This window comes from Dromiciops gliroides, chromosome 1 (assembly GCF_019393635.1).
Source record: "Dromiciops gliroides isolate mDroGli1 chromosome 1, mDroGli1.pri, whole genome shotgun sequence".
In the NCBI taxonomy this organism is placed as follows: Eukaryota; Metazoa; Chordata; class Mammalia; order Microbiotheria; family Microbiotheriidae; genus Dromiciops; species Dromiciops gliroides.
In genome coordinates, this window is record NC_057861.1 from 80468337 (window position 1) to 80485172 (window position 16836).

The 16836-nt window shown below is 39.7% G+C and overlaps 1 protein-coding gene across 1 annotated transcript in view; it reads right to left on the minus strand.

The window, feature by feature from the left end:
- Positions 1–16388, minus strand: part of GPIHBP1 (glycosylphosphatidylinositol anchored high density lipoprotein binding protein 1) — a 68228-nt gene extending 51840 nt beyond the window's left edge. Inside the window, exons 1-2 of the mRNA XM_043977868.1 lie at positions 16327–16388; positions 12485–13091 (exon numbers count right to left, since the gene is read on the minus strand). The gene's annotated coding sequence lies outside the window, so the exon portion shown is untranslated. The remainder of the gene's footprint in view (positions 1–12484; positions 13092–16326) is intronic.
- Between the last annotated feature and the right edge of the window lie 448 nt (positions 16389–16836).

The following is a 16836-nucleotide window of genomic DNA, read 5'->3' on the forward strand; positions in this document are numbered from 1 at the left end:
GTTAAGTGACTTGCCCAGGGTCACTCAGCTAGTACGTGTCAAGTGTCCGAGGCCAGATTTGAACTCAGGTACTCCTGAATCCAGGGCCAGTGCTCTATCCACTGTGCCACCTAGCTGCCCCGCCACTGAAGGTTCTTAAACAGGGGAGTAATAAGGTAAGAGGGCTTAGGAAGATGATTTTGACAGCTGAGTGGAGGATGGATTGGAGAAGAGAGAGACTGGCATCTGGGAGTTCTATTAAGAGGCCATTGAGGGGCAGCTAGGTGATGCAGTGGATAAAGCACCAGCCCTAGATTCAGGAGGACCTGAGTTCAAATCCAGCCTCAGATACTTGACACTTACTAGTTGTGTGACCCAGGGCAAATCACTTAACCCTCATTGCCCGCCCCCAAAAAGAGGCCACTGAAATAACCCAGGTGAGATATGAAGAGTGCTTTGAAGTGGAAGCCTTTTAAATTTCTCTGTACTCACTTGTTAACCTTTATCATAGATTCAAAACTCTCCATACATTGGGAAATATAAAATAAAACCTGGGTGAAAGTTAACCTTTTTTTGTTGCACCTATAAAGCAATAACATATTTTAAGACTGGGAGACTGCTTTGAGAGTGTTGTTTCCTCATTTTTTTTTGCTCCCCGCCTCTCTTTCTCTCTCTCTCTCTCTCTCTCTCTCTCTCTCTCTCTCTCTCTCTCTCTCTCCCTCTCTCCCTCTCTCTCTCCCTCCCTCTCTCTCTCTCCTACTTCTCCCTTTCCTTTTTCTCTTTCCTGTCTCCTCTTTTTCTTTCTTTCTTTCTTTCTTTCTTTCTTTCTTTCTTTCTTTCTTTCTTTCTTTCTTTCTTTCTTTCTTTCTTTCTTTCTTTCTTTCTTTCTTTCTTTCTTTCTTCTCCCTCCTTCCCTCCCTCTCTCCCTCCCCAATGGTCCTTGCCATCATCTTTTAATTTTCATAGCAGCATGGCATAGTAGATTTGAAATCAGAACATTTGGGTTTGAGCCTTTAATTTGCCATTTACTACATGACCTTGGGTAAGTCCCTTTAACTCTCTGGACCTCATTTTCTTCATCTGTAAAATGTGGTAACTGTACTTGATGACTTCTAAGTTTTCTCCTAGCTCTAAATCTATGATTTTACAAAAGTTTTGTATATGGGTTCTCTGTTTTTCTGTTGTGTTCAATAACTTGCCATAAAAATCAGAAGGTGTTTCTTGTCAAATGGTAGGAGAAATGGACAAGAGACCCTGATGATCTTCCCAGCCCACAGTGAGCCCCAATTTCCTAATTTAGGCCTGAAGTAGGGGGCTGGCCATTAAGATTAAATGAGATGGATGTAAAATGCTTAACCAACAGAAACATTAAGCACTGAATAGGTATGAGTTATTACTACTTTTATTTGACCAAAACAGGTGTGTGTGTGTGTGTGTGTGTGTGTGTGTGTGTGTGAGAGAGAGAGAGAGAGAGAGAGAGAGAGAGAGAGAGAGAGAGAGAGAGAGAGAGAGAGGTCACAGATGGCAGGCTCTGAACCTTGGTGACAGAAATGATAGTCATCTTCTCTACTGGAGGCAGCTGGATGGTGTAGTGGATTGAGAGTTGGGCCTGGAGTCAGGAAGACCTGAGATCAGATCAGTTCTTAGGCACTTAGGAGATTGTAAGACACATTAGGAGGTAGTAAGGCATCAATACATAATGAGAGTATTGTCAAACATAGCTAAATATGTTGGTTCTAGAAAATGCCTCCATTGTACAGAGAATGAAGTCAAGACCCACCCAGGATGGGTGTTATATAAAGATACAGGTGTGTCCACCTAGCTGTGTGACCCTGCACAAGTCACTCAACTTCTGTCTGCCTCAGTTTTCTCATGTGTAGGATGGGGTTAATAACAGTATCTAGCACCTACATTTCAGGGTAGCTGTGAGGATCAAATAGGATCATATTTGCAAAGCGCTTAGCACAGTGCCCAGCATATAGCATGCACTATAGAAATGCTTATTCCTTCCCCCTCAAAAGAGATAGGGAAGTTTAGAGGGTAATGAGTTCCATATTGGATGTGTTGGGTGTGAGATGCTGTGTTTGAGTTGTTCTACTTTGTATGTAAAAGATGAGTTCATGTGCACTTCTTTCTGGGGGTCTTTAGAAATGGAAAGAAGCCCTGCCTCCTCCATCAGACTCCTGGGGGTGGGGATTGTATCTGTCCTTCCTCGAAAACACTCTGATTTACTTGATACACGACTCTGCCACCAGGGGGAGGTCTAGTCCATGGTGCCAACTGATGGTGAAATCTGCAAATTTAGGAATGGTAGGATTCAGAGATGGAAGGATCATTGAAGACCATCCAATGGCCTTGTTTTATGCACAAAGAAACAATTGTGATGGAGTAAGAAGACAAAACACACAACTTCTGAGTGCTACCCACATAGGAATAAGAACTCCTTCCTACTCCCAACATCACCGACTACAATCACGCAGCCTTTGTTTGAAGGAGAAGCCTCCCAAGTTAAGCAGAATACCTCCCAAGGCAATACATTCTGCTTGGGGGGGACTCTAATTGTTAGGAAATTTCTCATTATGTAGGGGCAGTTAGGTGATGCAGTAGATAGGGTGCTGGGTCTGGAGTCTAGAAGACCTGAGTTCAAATCCTGCCTCCTATACTTAGCTGTGTGACCCCTGGGCAAGTCACTTAACCTATGTTTGTCTCTGTTTTCCCATCTATAAAAGGGGGATAATAATGGCACCTACATCCCAGGGTTGTTGTGGGGATCAAATGAGATAGTTATTTTAAAGCACTTAGCACAGTGCCTCCTACATAGTAAACAGTAGATAAATGATAGCTATTTTTATTAGTTTTATTAGATGTGGGGCACTGCCACATTCTTCCAGCCTGTTCACCTGAGTTTGTGCTGGCTTTTCTGGTGGGACCTCTCTTTCAGTGCTACAGATTTGGTCTTTCTGTTCAGTTCTAGACTCCATGAAGATGCATCTATATTCAGATACCATCGGTTATCTCTGTGTAGATGGACTGCATTTTTCATAAGACCTTCAGAGTTGTCTTGGATCATTGCATTGCTGAAAATAATGGAGTCATTCACAGCAAATCATTCCACAATATTGCTGTTGTATTCTTAAATCCTGAAAGATATTATTTCTCTTTTTTTTTTCTGTTTACTGATTGGCTTGGATAAATGGGTTCACTCATTCACTATTTATGATAGTCTTTGTGTAACCAGCATTTGCTAGGAGGGAGCAAAGATGGTGGTTTACGTACAGCCTATCTCATACTCTGCGAGGTTGGGCCAAACCTCAGATCATGTCTAGTCGGGTGGGCCATAAGCTGAATACAAAGAATAGCATAGGGCTGCTCTTCTCTCATCTCACTTGGGCGGGGGTAGGCATTAGAGATATCCATCTAGCTCTGGCGACTTGAGACAATCAATTTCCTCACTCAAGAAATTGTGCTTTTATTAATGTAGGCTAAGATAGCATTATTATCTGAAGCATGTTGATTTCTAACAGCTTAAAACTACACTTGGAACACTGTATAAATCTCTCAAAAATTACTTCCATAAATTGAGAATGCAATTTGAATTACCCTAAAGATACTGACATACATGTTCCTACATAAAGGAGAGAATCTTGTTATCATTCTATATCTCTATCAAGTTCTGTTAGGCTTACCTGACACAGCATTTCCTACTAGCTCCAAGCCTCAAACACAAGAAGGAAAATAAAAGTGTTAAAACAAAAAAGATATAACATCAATTCTTGTGTTCAAAGCATTTTAAGGCTTTAAAAAAAAAGCTATTTCCTCATAACAACCCTGTGAGGTAGGCAATGAAATGCCAAATACAGTCAGTGCTAATTTCAATTTTTGAAATGAAGAAATTGTACAGGGCTAAAATTCTAGCTATGCTGTCTAAAATATCTAATGAGTGGTCGCCAATAAATTATAAGCTTTAGCAAGAGTTAGACTTTTAAGCATTTATTAAGGAGAATAAGAATTTGGTGAAGAGAAAGAGAAAGGCCTAGATTCATCTATCTATTAAAGGGAGAGTGCATTTCTAGCTCCCTTCTCCACCAAAGTCCTCAGGAAAAAGAGAGAATCAGAGCGCCAGCCTCCCCCTTGTTCCTCCCACAAGCAAATATCACTTCCTGACGCCAAAGAAAAGATGCATGGTCTTGCCCTCAGAGACCTTCTCCTCATGGTGGAGCTTTCCTACAGTAAGTCTCCAGCAGGTGGCGTCATTCCAATCGTTACAAAATTCAAACTCCAAAAGGTGAAGTGAGTTGGGATTCAAAATCAAGTCTCTTACCCCTCTTTAAGGGATGCAGTGCTATGTGGTATGGTAGATAAAATGCCAGGCCAGAAGTCAGGAAGACTTGAGTTCAAATCCAGCCTCAGACACTGTGGGGCCCTGGACAAGTCACTATATATTGAGGTTATTGCCTCAGTTTCCTCAAATGTAAAATTATGGTAATAATAGCACCTGCCTCCCAGGGTTGTTATGAGGATAAAATGAGGTAATAATTGTAAAAAGTGCTTAGCACAATGCCTGCCATGTAGTAGTAAAATATAAATGCTAACTATTGAGAGAAATGATTATTTCCTTCATATATTTTTCTTTCATATAACTAATTATTAAATTAGGACTAAGGTTTTCCATCAAAGAGAGAGAGAGAATGCTGTCTTACCACAGGGAGGTCCACTCTCAGCAATCTCTAGAGATACAAGCTTTGGAGGTCAAGGGCCGTGATAAAGGGTCTGATTTCCCTGTTCGTGTCTATGGTCCCAGGGCTCTAGTCTACCATTCAAAAGTTTGCACCAAGCTTCCCATGACCTGTCTTGAGGTCCTCTCTCCCAGGTGTCTCAGTAACCAGTTGAAGTAAGTCTCTTGCAATTGGAGTGCCTAAAGTGACTTAGCACAAGAATCAAGGAAGCTGAAGAAATTTGCTCATCTTCCATGGGTCTTCTAAAAACATTATTCTACTTCAGAACTGAAATTACTCCAGAGATTGGAACAAGAGCCTCATTTCAGTAAAACCCTTGAGGAGGACTCCATGTGGGGGAAGGAGAAAGAGAGGTCTTGGCTTTAGCCTCAGCCCAGGTTTCTTTCTCCTCTGTCTCACTCCCTTCTACCTTTTTAGATGGAGAAGGACCTTGTGAGCCTTGAAAGGTCTGAGGGATTTAGGCCTTCCTTAGATGCATCTGGAAATCAGCCAACAGCAGGACAGTGTCTAAATTGGGAGCCAAAGACAGACTAAATGCATATTCATGGCTCTGCAAGGCTTTTGGCAAAGAAACTACACCATGTCTAAGGTGAACTTCTTGAGGACTCCACAAAGGGGAGAAAAGGACTTCTAGCAACCAGGATCTGTGTTATCCATATGTCAGATGTGCCCTCTAAACTTGAGTCCACTTTTTCCTAGATAGACTCTGTATGTACTAGTGGGGAGGAAAGGTGTCATAAACTTTTGGGGGAGTATTTCATGCCACTTTTTCTTCCTGTACCACCTTAATAAATACCCCCTTCCAAAAGTTGCTTAAGGCTGGTTGGCTGATTCTCGATTGATAATTTTCAGAGAAATCACACTGTTAGCTTTGGTACCAGAAAGACACCCTTCCCCTCCCTCCCATAGCCCCTTAGGTATACACTTAGAACTCTGAAAGGACGAATTGGCTGAGGTCTGGGGAGAAGACTCATCAGGGCAAGCAGGATTTGTGGTAATAGCTACATTGCTACATATGCAACATTTATATAAGGCAGAAATTTAGCTTTTTGTAACATCTATCCAATGTTCCTGTTCTTGTCTAGAAACTTCTAGATTCAAACGTAACATGTTTACTCCATTTCTTCTAAGGGATTCTTGCCCACAGTATTGCATTGCAAAATTCAGACTCTAATTAAAGAAAGTAGGGAAAGCCATCAGACCATAAAAGTGTGACCTAAATGACATCCTTTATTAACATGAAGTAGAAATGATAAATAGACTTAAGGGATAAGATCTGGTATGTAAAGTGCCTGAAGGACCATGGACAGAGGTTCACAATATCATACAGAAGGCAGCAACAAAAAACCTTCCAAAGAAAAAGAAAAGCAAGAAAGCAAAATGGTGTCTGATGAGGCTTTACAAATCACTAAGGAAAGGAGGAAAGGGAAAGGGAAAGGAGAAAGGGAAAGACATACCCGGTAATGTGGAATGCCAGAGATAGCGAGGAAAATTAAGAATGTTTTCTTAAATGAGCAATGCAAAAAAAAAAAAAAAAGAAGAAGAAAACAATAGAATGGGAAAGACATGAGGCATCTTCAAGGAAATTGGAGATATCAAGGGAAAGTTTCATGTAAAAATGGTCATGATAAATTTGGAACTATGCCCAAAGGGCTAGAGAACTGTGTATACCCTTTGATCCAGCAATGCCACTGCTAGGTTTATATCCCCAAACCATCCCCCCATGTGGTAAAAAGTTTTAACAGTCAGTTAGATAATGGAGAGACGCCAGTTTTTGGGTTTTTTAGGATCACTTTTGCTTTTCTTTAAAAACCCGATTTTGTAAACTAAGTGACTTTTCAAAGGCATTTTAAGTATATGATGTGGGTGAGGCCATCGGGCCTCAGAAGCTACCAGAATTCTTTTTTTTAACTCTTTCTTTTTGAGAGAGGGTTATTGAACCCTATTGCTTGATACCTCACTGAAAACATTGAATATTGAATCTTGCTAATTGAAGTCTTATTTCTTTTTGATGAATTAATCACCACTTTAAGTATCTGCTACTGTTATACTAGAGAATTCATGTATAAGATGATGTGGTCTACTTGCTAAAAGATTATGTAATAATGTCTAAAAGAAGATTATGTAACAATGTCTAATATAATCAGCTATTTACATTCGTTTATTATTTATATGTCATTATACTCTGGGTATGGTTTGGAATTATTGTATATATCACTAATATACTCTCAGTTATGCAGCATAGCACGAATTTTTACCATCATACTGTCTTTGGTGAAATTAATGAGATTTCGGAAGTATGGAAACTTATCATTTCAGAGACTAACTTGCTGTGAACTTTGATGCAGGCCCTGGAGAGAATATATGTGCAACAAAAGGAGAGACAGGTATACGTAAGTCCATGGTTTGCTTATGATGGTGATTATGTAGAGCACAATTACTAGGCACAGTCCAGTATTCATCCTCTCTCCCTCCTAATTTAACCTAATTTAACTGAACTTATTTATCCTTTTATCTCACTCAGTTGAACTCACCTGTGGCCTAGCACAATCACTGGCTGTCTCAGAACCATGAGATATGGTATGATAACCTTTCCATAACATTTTCAGGTGTCATGAACACATACTAAATTTGACTTTGATCCAGACACATGGTGGTAAAAAGTGTTACAGACTGCATAACTACCTCAACCCTCTATTAGAAGTCTAAGGATATAAAGGAGGGAATGTAATGGAATTTATTAATTTGATCATTGACAATGCTATGCTAAGGTTTAGTAAAAATACAGCAATTCAAACAGTTAAAGAAGAGAATCCAGCTTTCCAGACCAGAGTCCAGAATCCAGTTTTTCCAGACCAGAATCCAGAGCAGAGTCCAGAATCCAGTTTTCCAGACCAGAATCCAGTTTCCTCCTGATGACATCTTACCACTTCAAGAAGACAAGAGAACTCAGAGACTTTATATGTTTTGTTAGTTTTTTACTATCTCCTTTCTGTTATAATATACACTATCTGTAACATGTACTTTCTGCGGAGGCTCTCCCTTTGCAAGACTAATGTCAAAGCGTCAGTTCATGAGGACAAAAAAAAAAAAATCGCCCCTCTGGACAAAACTTTCCTCTCTTCCTTTTCTACATTGTTGTTCACATATTATTAGTTAGCAATAGTTATTATATTCTTTTTACTGTTCTGTCAAGGAAATATTTTGTTTCTTGAGGAACAAAAGGGGGGAATGTGGTAAAAAGTTTTAACAGTCGGTTAGATAATGGAGAGACGCCAGTTTTTGGGTTTTTTTAGGACCACCCTTTTGGGGAGGAGACCAACAGCATTGCCTGCTGAGCACTCGACTTCTGACTTCCGGGGTGAGAGCTTAAAAGGCAAGGAGAGAATGGAAGTGGGAGCTTTTTCCTGCTCTGCTGGTCTCCTGGCTGCGCTGCACAGATAGACGCGGACTGGAGTTTGACTCGGCCCGGCTCTCGGTTAACAGCATGCGCTTGACTTGGTCTCTCTCCCCAAAAGTGGCCTTGGGTTTTGGTGAGTTTTATACAGAATATAGACTAAGCCTAGACTTAAGACGATGTGTATTGTATTTCTACTTTCCTATCCTTCCAATCAACGTCACCTTGTGACTACCATACAATAAAGGCTCTATCTAGAAAACCAGAAGCTTCTTCCATTTACTAGTCTGGGAGATAAATTAAGGGAAAGGTTAAGTAGGGGAGATTTATGATCTAATATCCAATTTTAATCTCACACCCAAAAGAGAAAAAACAAACCCTATTTGTACAAAAAATATTTCTAGCAGCTCTTTTTGTGGTGGCTAAGAATTAGAAATCAAAGGAATGCCCATCAATTGGGGAATGGCTAAACAAGCTGTGGTATATGATGGTGATGGAATATTATTGTGCTATAAGAAATGACAAGCAGGATGATTTCAGAAAGGCCTGGAAAGACTTGTATGAACTGATGTATAGTAAAGTGAGCAGAACCAGGAGAACATTGTATGCAGTGACAGAAATATTGTTTGTTGAAGAACTGTGGATGACAACTATTCTTAACAATACAATGATGCAACACAGTCCCAAAGGACTATTGATGAAACATATTATCTACCTCCAAAGAAAGAACTGATATTGATGGAACATAGATGGAAGCATGCAATTTTTCACTTTCATTTTTTTTCTTTTATTCAAGTTTTCTTTTTGTACAAAATTACTAATCCTGTAATTTTTACGTAATCATACATGTATAACCCATATCTGATTGCTTACCGCCTCAGGGAGGGGGGAGGGGAAGGGAGAGGAGGAGAGATAAAAATTGAAACTCAAAACTAGAAATAAAAATGTTTATTACTAAAAACATTGGGCTTGATAGAAGACAGAAATGGTAGAGATTTAACAGAAGCAGAAGGGATTAAGAAAAAGTGGCAAGTATACACAAAAGAACTATATGAGAAAGATCTTAACATCATTGATAACCACAACAGTGTGGTTACTGATTTAGAGCCAGAAATCCTGGAGACTGACACCAAGTGGACCTTAGGAAGCATTGCTAACAATGGTTGTTGTCCTTGTTTCTTGAAGAGGACCAACATGATATCATGTTAGAGTCAAGTTATAGTGTGTGTGACTGTGGCTGATCAGACCAATATGAACTCAGAATTCTCTACTACAGGTAAGGCACAAATAGTCCATGTAAACATTTGGGGGTAGATTCTCTAAATTTGTGCGTCTCACATTTCTTTTTGAGTTCTTCAATTCTGTTTTGCTCATAGAGTGTAACACCTTCTTTGATGATGGCATGCCATATTGGGCATACTATGGGCAGTCCTGTGCCAGTGTCTCCCATGTTATGCAATCAATTTCAAAGTTCTTCAGAGAGGGCAGCTAGGTGGTGCAGTGGATAAAGCACTGGCCCTGGATTCAGGAGGACCTGAGTTCAAATCTGGCCTCAGACACTTGACACTTTCTAGCTGTGTGACCCTGGGCAAGCCACTTAACCCTCATTACCCTGCCCCACCCCCCAAAAAAAAGTTCTTCAGAGAGACCTTGAGAATGTCCTTGTATTGCTTCTTCTGATCTCCACGTGCATTTGCCTTGTGTGAGTTCTCCACAAAATAGTCTTTTCGGCAAGTGTACATTTGGTATTCAAAAGGTCAGCCCATCAGAGTTGTGCTCTCTGCAGTAGAGTTTGAATGCTTGGCAGTTTAGTTCCAGAAAGGATCTCAGTGTCCAGTACCTTATTCTGCCAGGTGATCTTCAGAATTTTCCAAAGACAGTTCAAATAGAAACAATTCGGTTTCCTGGCATGGAGCTGGTACATTGTCCAGGTTTCACAGGCATACAACACAATGGCTTTATAGACCTTTATTTTGGTAGGGAGGCTAATACCTCTTTTCTCCCACACTTCCCTTCAGAGTCTCCCAAACACCAAGTTAGCTCTGACAATGCATGCATCAACCTCATTGTTAATATGTACATCTCTGGAAAGTATACTGCCAAAATAAGTGAACTTATCCACAGTATTCAAAACTTCTCCATTTGCTATAACTGATGGTTCCATGTATGGCTAGTGTGGTGATGGCTGGTAGAACACTTGTGTTTTATTGGTGTTAATTGTAAGGTCAAAATTAGCACAAGCAGCAGAGAATTGATCCATACTTTGTTGCATCTCAGCTTTAGAGGCTGCACTGAGTACACAATTATCTGTGAACAAAAAGTCATGCACCAACTCTCCCTCCACTTTAGTCTTGGTAACAACTGCTAACAATAAGGCTAGTGGAAGTGATAGAATTTCTTTTTGTTTTGCAGGGCAATGAGGGTTAAGTGACTTGCCCAGGGTCACACAGCTAGTAAGTGTCAAATGTTTGAGGCTGGATTTGAACTCAGGTCTCCTGAATCCAGGGCAGGTGCTTTATCCACTGAGCCACCTAGCTGCCCCTGAAGTGATGGAATTTCAGATGAGCTATTTAAAATACTAAAAGATGATGGTGTTAACATGCCACACTCAATATGCCAGCAAATTTGGAAAACTCAACAGTGGCCACTGGATTGGAAAAGATCCATTTATATCCCAATCCTAAAGAAGGGCAATGCCAAGGAATGTTCAAATTACTGAACAATTGCATTCATTTCACAGGATAGCAAGGTTATGCTTAACATTCTGCAAACTAGGCTTCAGCAATATGTGAACCAAGAACTACCAGAAAAGCAGGTTGGTTTTCCAAGAGAAAGAGGAACTAGATACCACATTGCCAGCATTCACTGGATTATGAGGAAAGGGAGGTCTAGAAAAAACCTCTACTTCTGTTTCATTGACTACACGGAAGCCTTTAACTGTGTGGATCACAACAAAATGTGGCAAGTCCTCAAAGAGTTGTGAGTACCAGATCATCTTACTTATTTCCTGAAGAGCCAACATGCTGGCCAAGAAGCAATAGTTAAAAACTGAATCTGGGCAACTGATTGGTTTAAGATTGGAAAAGGAATATGACAAGGCTATATATTGTCACTTTATTTAACTTATATGCTGGGCAGCTAGGTGGCTCAGTGGATAGAGCACCAGCCCTGGGGTCAGGAGGACCTGAATTCAAATCTGACCTCAGACACTTAACACTTACTAGCTGTGTGACCCTGGGCAAGTCACTTAAGCCTAATTGCTTCACCAAAAAACAAAACAAAACAAATGAACCCCCCCAAAACCAAAAAAACCTTATATGCTGAGTTTATCATGTGAAATGCTAGGTTGGATGAATCAAAAGCTGGAATTAAGGTTGCTGCAAGAAATATTAACAATCTCAGATATGCAGATGATACCCCTCTGATGGCAGAACAAAGAAGCCTCTTAATGAGGGTGAAAAGAGGAGAGGATAAAAGTTGGCTTGAAGATTAACATCAAGAAAAGAAAAAAATTACATTGAGTTATCATGTCTCCTGTTTTATTTTCCCATTTGGGGTCGCTCAACAAAGCTAAAAGCAATAAGCCTTTATTACAGGTACATTTGTTGTATCTCAGTTTAGAGGCTGCATCAAGTGCAAAATCCTCGGCTAACTTCTTTGAGAAAGATGTATAGTCTAGGTTTCTTCATTTCCTCTTCTCTTCCTCTCTTTTAACCTGTGCAATACAGCTTCCAACCTCATCTTTCAATTTAAACTGTCCTTTCCAATGTTATGAATGCTTTCTTTTTCCCCCCTTTTTTTTTCTGGGGCAATGAGGGTTAAGTGACTTGCCCAGGGTCATACAGCTAGTAAGTGTCAAGTGTGTAAGGCTGGATTTGAACTCAGGTCTTCCTGAATCCACAGTGCTTTATCCCCTGCACCACCTAGTTGTCCCTTGAATTGTCTTCAAGTTACTTATAAAAGCTGTTCCCACCTTGAAGCCAGTGCTGATCTTCAATGATCAACTGTCTACTTGTTGCTATCTTGATATACTTATAATCAACTTCTAATTCTCCTTGTCCTGAGTTTTGCCTCATTAAATCTGGGTGAAAGCCCAAATGAAGAATTTTCTTCTCAACAAAGGAAATGGCAAATTACTCCAGTATTTTTGCCAAGATAATCCCAAATGGGTTCATTGAAAGTTGGACATGACTGAAAATGACCGAAACAAACAACATAAGTATGGTCATCTAATCCCTAATTATAGAAAAAAGGTGGAACCGTTACTCTAATGATTAAATGATCAAGGTGTACTCATGTCAAGTATTCATTCCCTCTATTCCCTTGGTCCTCTGACTCTCCAAGGCTAATGGGATGATGTTCCATCTCTTACCTGATTGTTGCAGGTTCTGTGACCAGAGCTCAGCACTGGCAGTGCTGTTGTCCTGCTTTGCTCTTGTGCCCCACACTTGAGAAGGCCTGGGACCTGCTAAGGCTGAACTCTGAATAATATTAATCCTTGAAGCTCAGGAGACTGTGGCTCACCTCACCCACTGTTGGCGATGGTTTCTGTGTCTGTGTCTCTCAGATGCATGAAGGTAATGTTGGACCAAGCCCTAGAACAGTCTCTGCAGTGTAATTTTCCCAGCATTCTCAACCTTCTCAGCACAGATCTTTATCAGTCTCTGCTCCAACTGGAGGAGGAACACAATAGGCTTTTCTCCTTGGTGTACTTTATTAGAGACAAAATTAGGAAAGGGAAATTTAGATTTAGTCCCCCTCAAACATAACAGCTTAAGTTTGTTTGCATTTCCGTCAGATAACTTCTAGATGTTCCCCCAGGAGGGTATCCGAGGCCTTTGCAGCTACGCCTCTTGGGCTCTTTGATGGTCTCACCACTTTGTCTGTCTCAGGGCGTCTTCCCAAGAACATTCTTGCCTGTCCAACTGTTGAAAGGAAAAATCTTCATTTGGATTTTCGCCCTGATTCATGAAGCAAAACTGGGGACAAAGAGAATTAAAAGGAATTTATTCTAAGCACGTCAAGGTAGCAACACATGGACAGGCGGATCACTGAAGATCAGGGATGGCTTCAGAGTGGGGTCAGCTTTTATAGGTAACTTTAAGACAATTCAGATAGGTCGATTTCAGCAGAAGAGGTTGGGCCTGTGCATCTCAGTTCCTCCCCAGAGTAGCAAGAACACGACAATTTGTAGTAGGGGTACAAAGGTCACAGGTGAGGGATGACTTGGCTTTGTGACCAATATCAGGGGACTGGGTGATGCCTCCTCCAACACTGATTGACAAGCAGGGCTGGGAATAATGAGTAAGTGAGTCAATATAACTTTTTTTTTTTTTTTTGCCAGGCAATGGGGGTTAAATGACTTGCCCAGGGTCACACAGCTAGTAAGTGTTAAGTCTCTGAGGCCGGATTTGAACTCAGGTACTCCTGACTCCAGGGCCGGTGCTCTATCCACTGCGCCACCTAGCTGCCCCCCAATATAACTTTTAATACCTTCTCCAGATTGTTTTATGAATGAGGAAACAGGCAAACAGGGTTAAGTAACTTGCCCAGGGTCACACAGCTAGTAAGTGGGTGAGGCTGGATTTGAACTCAGGAAGATGAGTCTACCTGACTCTAGGCCTGACTCGATATCCACTGTACCACCTAGCTGCCCACCTAGCTGCCCCTATAGTTATGTTATGTATACTGGCAAGAGAATGTAGAATTGGTCATGAATCTTCTAATCAGTCTTTGAGAGACTGGAGTGGGAGTGGAAGGAGGTTGCCTTGGGCCCAACAGACAGTCATATCAACATCCCCCTGCAATTCCTTATGTATTTATTCACCTGGACTCGTAGGACCTCATTTAGAAGTGATGGTAGGGCAGCTAGATGGCGCAGTGGTTAAAGCACCAGCCCTGGATTCAGGAGTACCTGAGTTCAAATCCGGCCTCAGACACTTGACACACTAGCTGTGTGACCCTGGGCAAGTCACTTAACCCCATTGCCTAAAAAAAAAAAAAAAAAAGAAGTGATGATAAAAGTTGAGAAAATGAACTGTAGAAAAGGAGCAGATCAATGAATTGGGATTCTGATAAAAAAAACCCCAAACCTAGAAAAAGAACAAATCCCCAATTAAATACCAAATTGGAAATCCTAAAAATTAACGGTGAGATTAATAAAACTTAGTGTAAGAAAACCAATGAATTAATGAATAAAACTAGGAATTGGTTTTATGAAAAAAATCAACAAAATAAACTATTGGTTAATATGATTAAAAAGAGAGAAGGGGCAGCTAGGTGGCGCAGTGGATAGAGCACTGACCCTGGATTCAGGAGGCCCTGAGTTCAAATCCTACCTCAGACACTTGACACGTACTAGCTGTGTGACCCTGGGCAAGTCACTTAACCCCAATTGCCCCACCAAAAAAAAAAAAAAAGAAAGAAAGAAGAAAACCAAATATTTAGTATTAAAGATGAAAAGGGTGAATATACCACTAAACAAGATGAAATCAAAGGTATTATAAGAAGTGATTTTGCTCAATTCAATAAATTTAACAATTTAACTGAAATGGAAGAATATTTACAAAAATACTGCATAGATTAACAGAAGAGGAAATAGAATATCTAAATAAACTTATTTTAGAAAAAGAAATTGAACCAGCCATAAATGAGCTTCCTAAGAAAAAAACATTAGCACCAGATGGATTTACAAGTGAATTCCATCAAACATGTAAAGATAAACTCATTCCAATATCAGATAAATTATTTGGAATAATAGGCAAAAAAGGAATTCTATCACACTCCTTTTATGAAACAAATATGGTACTGATACCTGAACCAGGAAGAGCAAAAACAGAGAAAGAAAATTATAGACCAATTTCATTAATGAATATGGATGCAAAAATCCTAAATAAAATACTAGCTAGGAGACTACATCAATATATTACAAAGATTATACATTGTTGGGATGGTTAAATACAAAGAAAACTATTAACATAATTGATTATATCAATAACAAAATTAATAAAAATCATGATTATCTCAATAGATGAAGAAAAAGCTTTTCATAAAATATAACACTCATATTAAAAACACTTGAAAGCATAGGTATAAATGGATTTTTCCTTGAAATGATAAGAAGCATCTACCTAAAATCATCAGCAAGTATTATTTGTAATGGGAACAAGTGAAACAAGGATGCCCATTGTCATCAATATTATTCAATATTGTATTAGAAATGTTAGCATCAGGGCAGCTAGGTGTCACAGTGGATAAAGCACTGGCCCTGGATTCAGGAGGAGACCTGGGTTCAAATCTGACCTCAAACACTTGACACTTACTAGCTGTGTGACCCTGGGCAAGTCACTTAACCCTCATTGCCCTGCAAAAAAACCAAAAACCAAAAACCAAAAACCAAAAAAAAACCAACCCCCAAACAAAAAACCAACCAAACAAAAAAGAAATGTTAGCAATAGCACTAATAGAAGAAAAATAAATTGAAGGAATCAGAATGGGCAATGAATAAAGTAATAAAACTCCCTTTTTTGCAGACAATATGGTAATATACTTGGAAAATCCTAGTTGAAACAATAATTTTATTAAATCATCAGCATTTTTATATATCACCAACAAACCTCTTAAGAAAATATAGTAAGAGATACCCTATTTAAAATAACCATAGATAGTATAAAATACCTGGGAGCATACCTACCAAGACAAACCTAGGAACTACTTGAACATAATTATAAAATACTTTTTACACAAATAAAAGTCAGATGTAAATAATTAGAGAAATATTAATTTTGCATGGGTGGGCAGGACCAATATAATAAAAATGACAATTCTACCTAAATTAATCTGCTTATTTAATGCTATCCCAATTAAATTATCAAAAATTATTTTGTTGAGCTAGAAAAATATAACAAAATTCACTTGAAAGAACAAAAAGTCAAGAATATCAAAGGAATTAATGAAAAATGTAAAGGACAGAGGCTTAGAAGTACCAAATCTTAAGCTATATTATAAGGCAGTGTGGGAACCAATTTTTAATTGGGGAGTGTTAGCTAAGTGGCTCGCCACAATATTGGGTCAAGGAAGGAGACCAGCCGCCTCCCTCAAAACAGAGCAGGATTTATTTAACAAGAACGAACTTAAAAACAAAACAAAACCACAAACAGGATCAGTAGGATCAAGGGAAAAGAAATAAAATGGGGAAAAGGGAAATTATACAACCTGAATAACACCACCACCTAGGAATCAGCTGAGTACACACAACAGCATCCTGTCGCCTTCCATCTTCCAACTAGAATGGCGAATCTCCTCCCTTCTTCCCAGCAGACCCCAGACAGCCCCCAGCCAATTGGCTGGCCACTCTGACAGTCACACGACTGTCCTCACTAGGCTTTCAATCATTATAATTTTGCCAGGTCCATGTAGGCGTCGGCAAGTGGTGATGATGTGAGGTGCCAGCACCATGGCAATGGCTACAACTAGTGGGTGGAGCACCGTGCCATTTGTGGAGCCCCAGAGGCTAGTGCATGTGCTGAGGTTTTATTTTTTTTTTAATTCTAGCCAAAAGATGGGGTCATAAAAACCTCAAATAACAACTAATTCTTTACAGCAGTAATTATCAAAACTATCTGGCACTGGCTAAGAAATGGAAAGGTAGATCAGTGGAACAGAGTGGACATATAATACACAATAGTAAATGATTATAGTAACCTTGTGTTTGACAAATGTAAA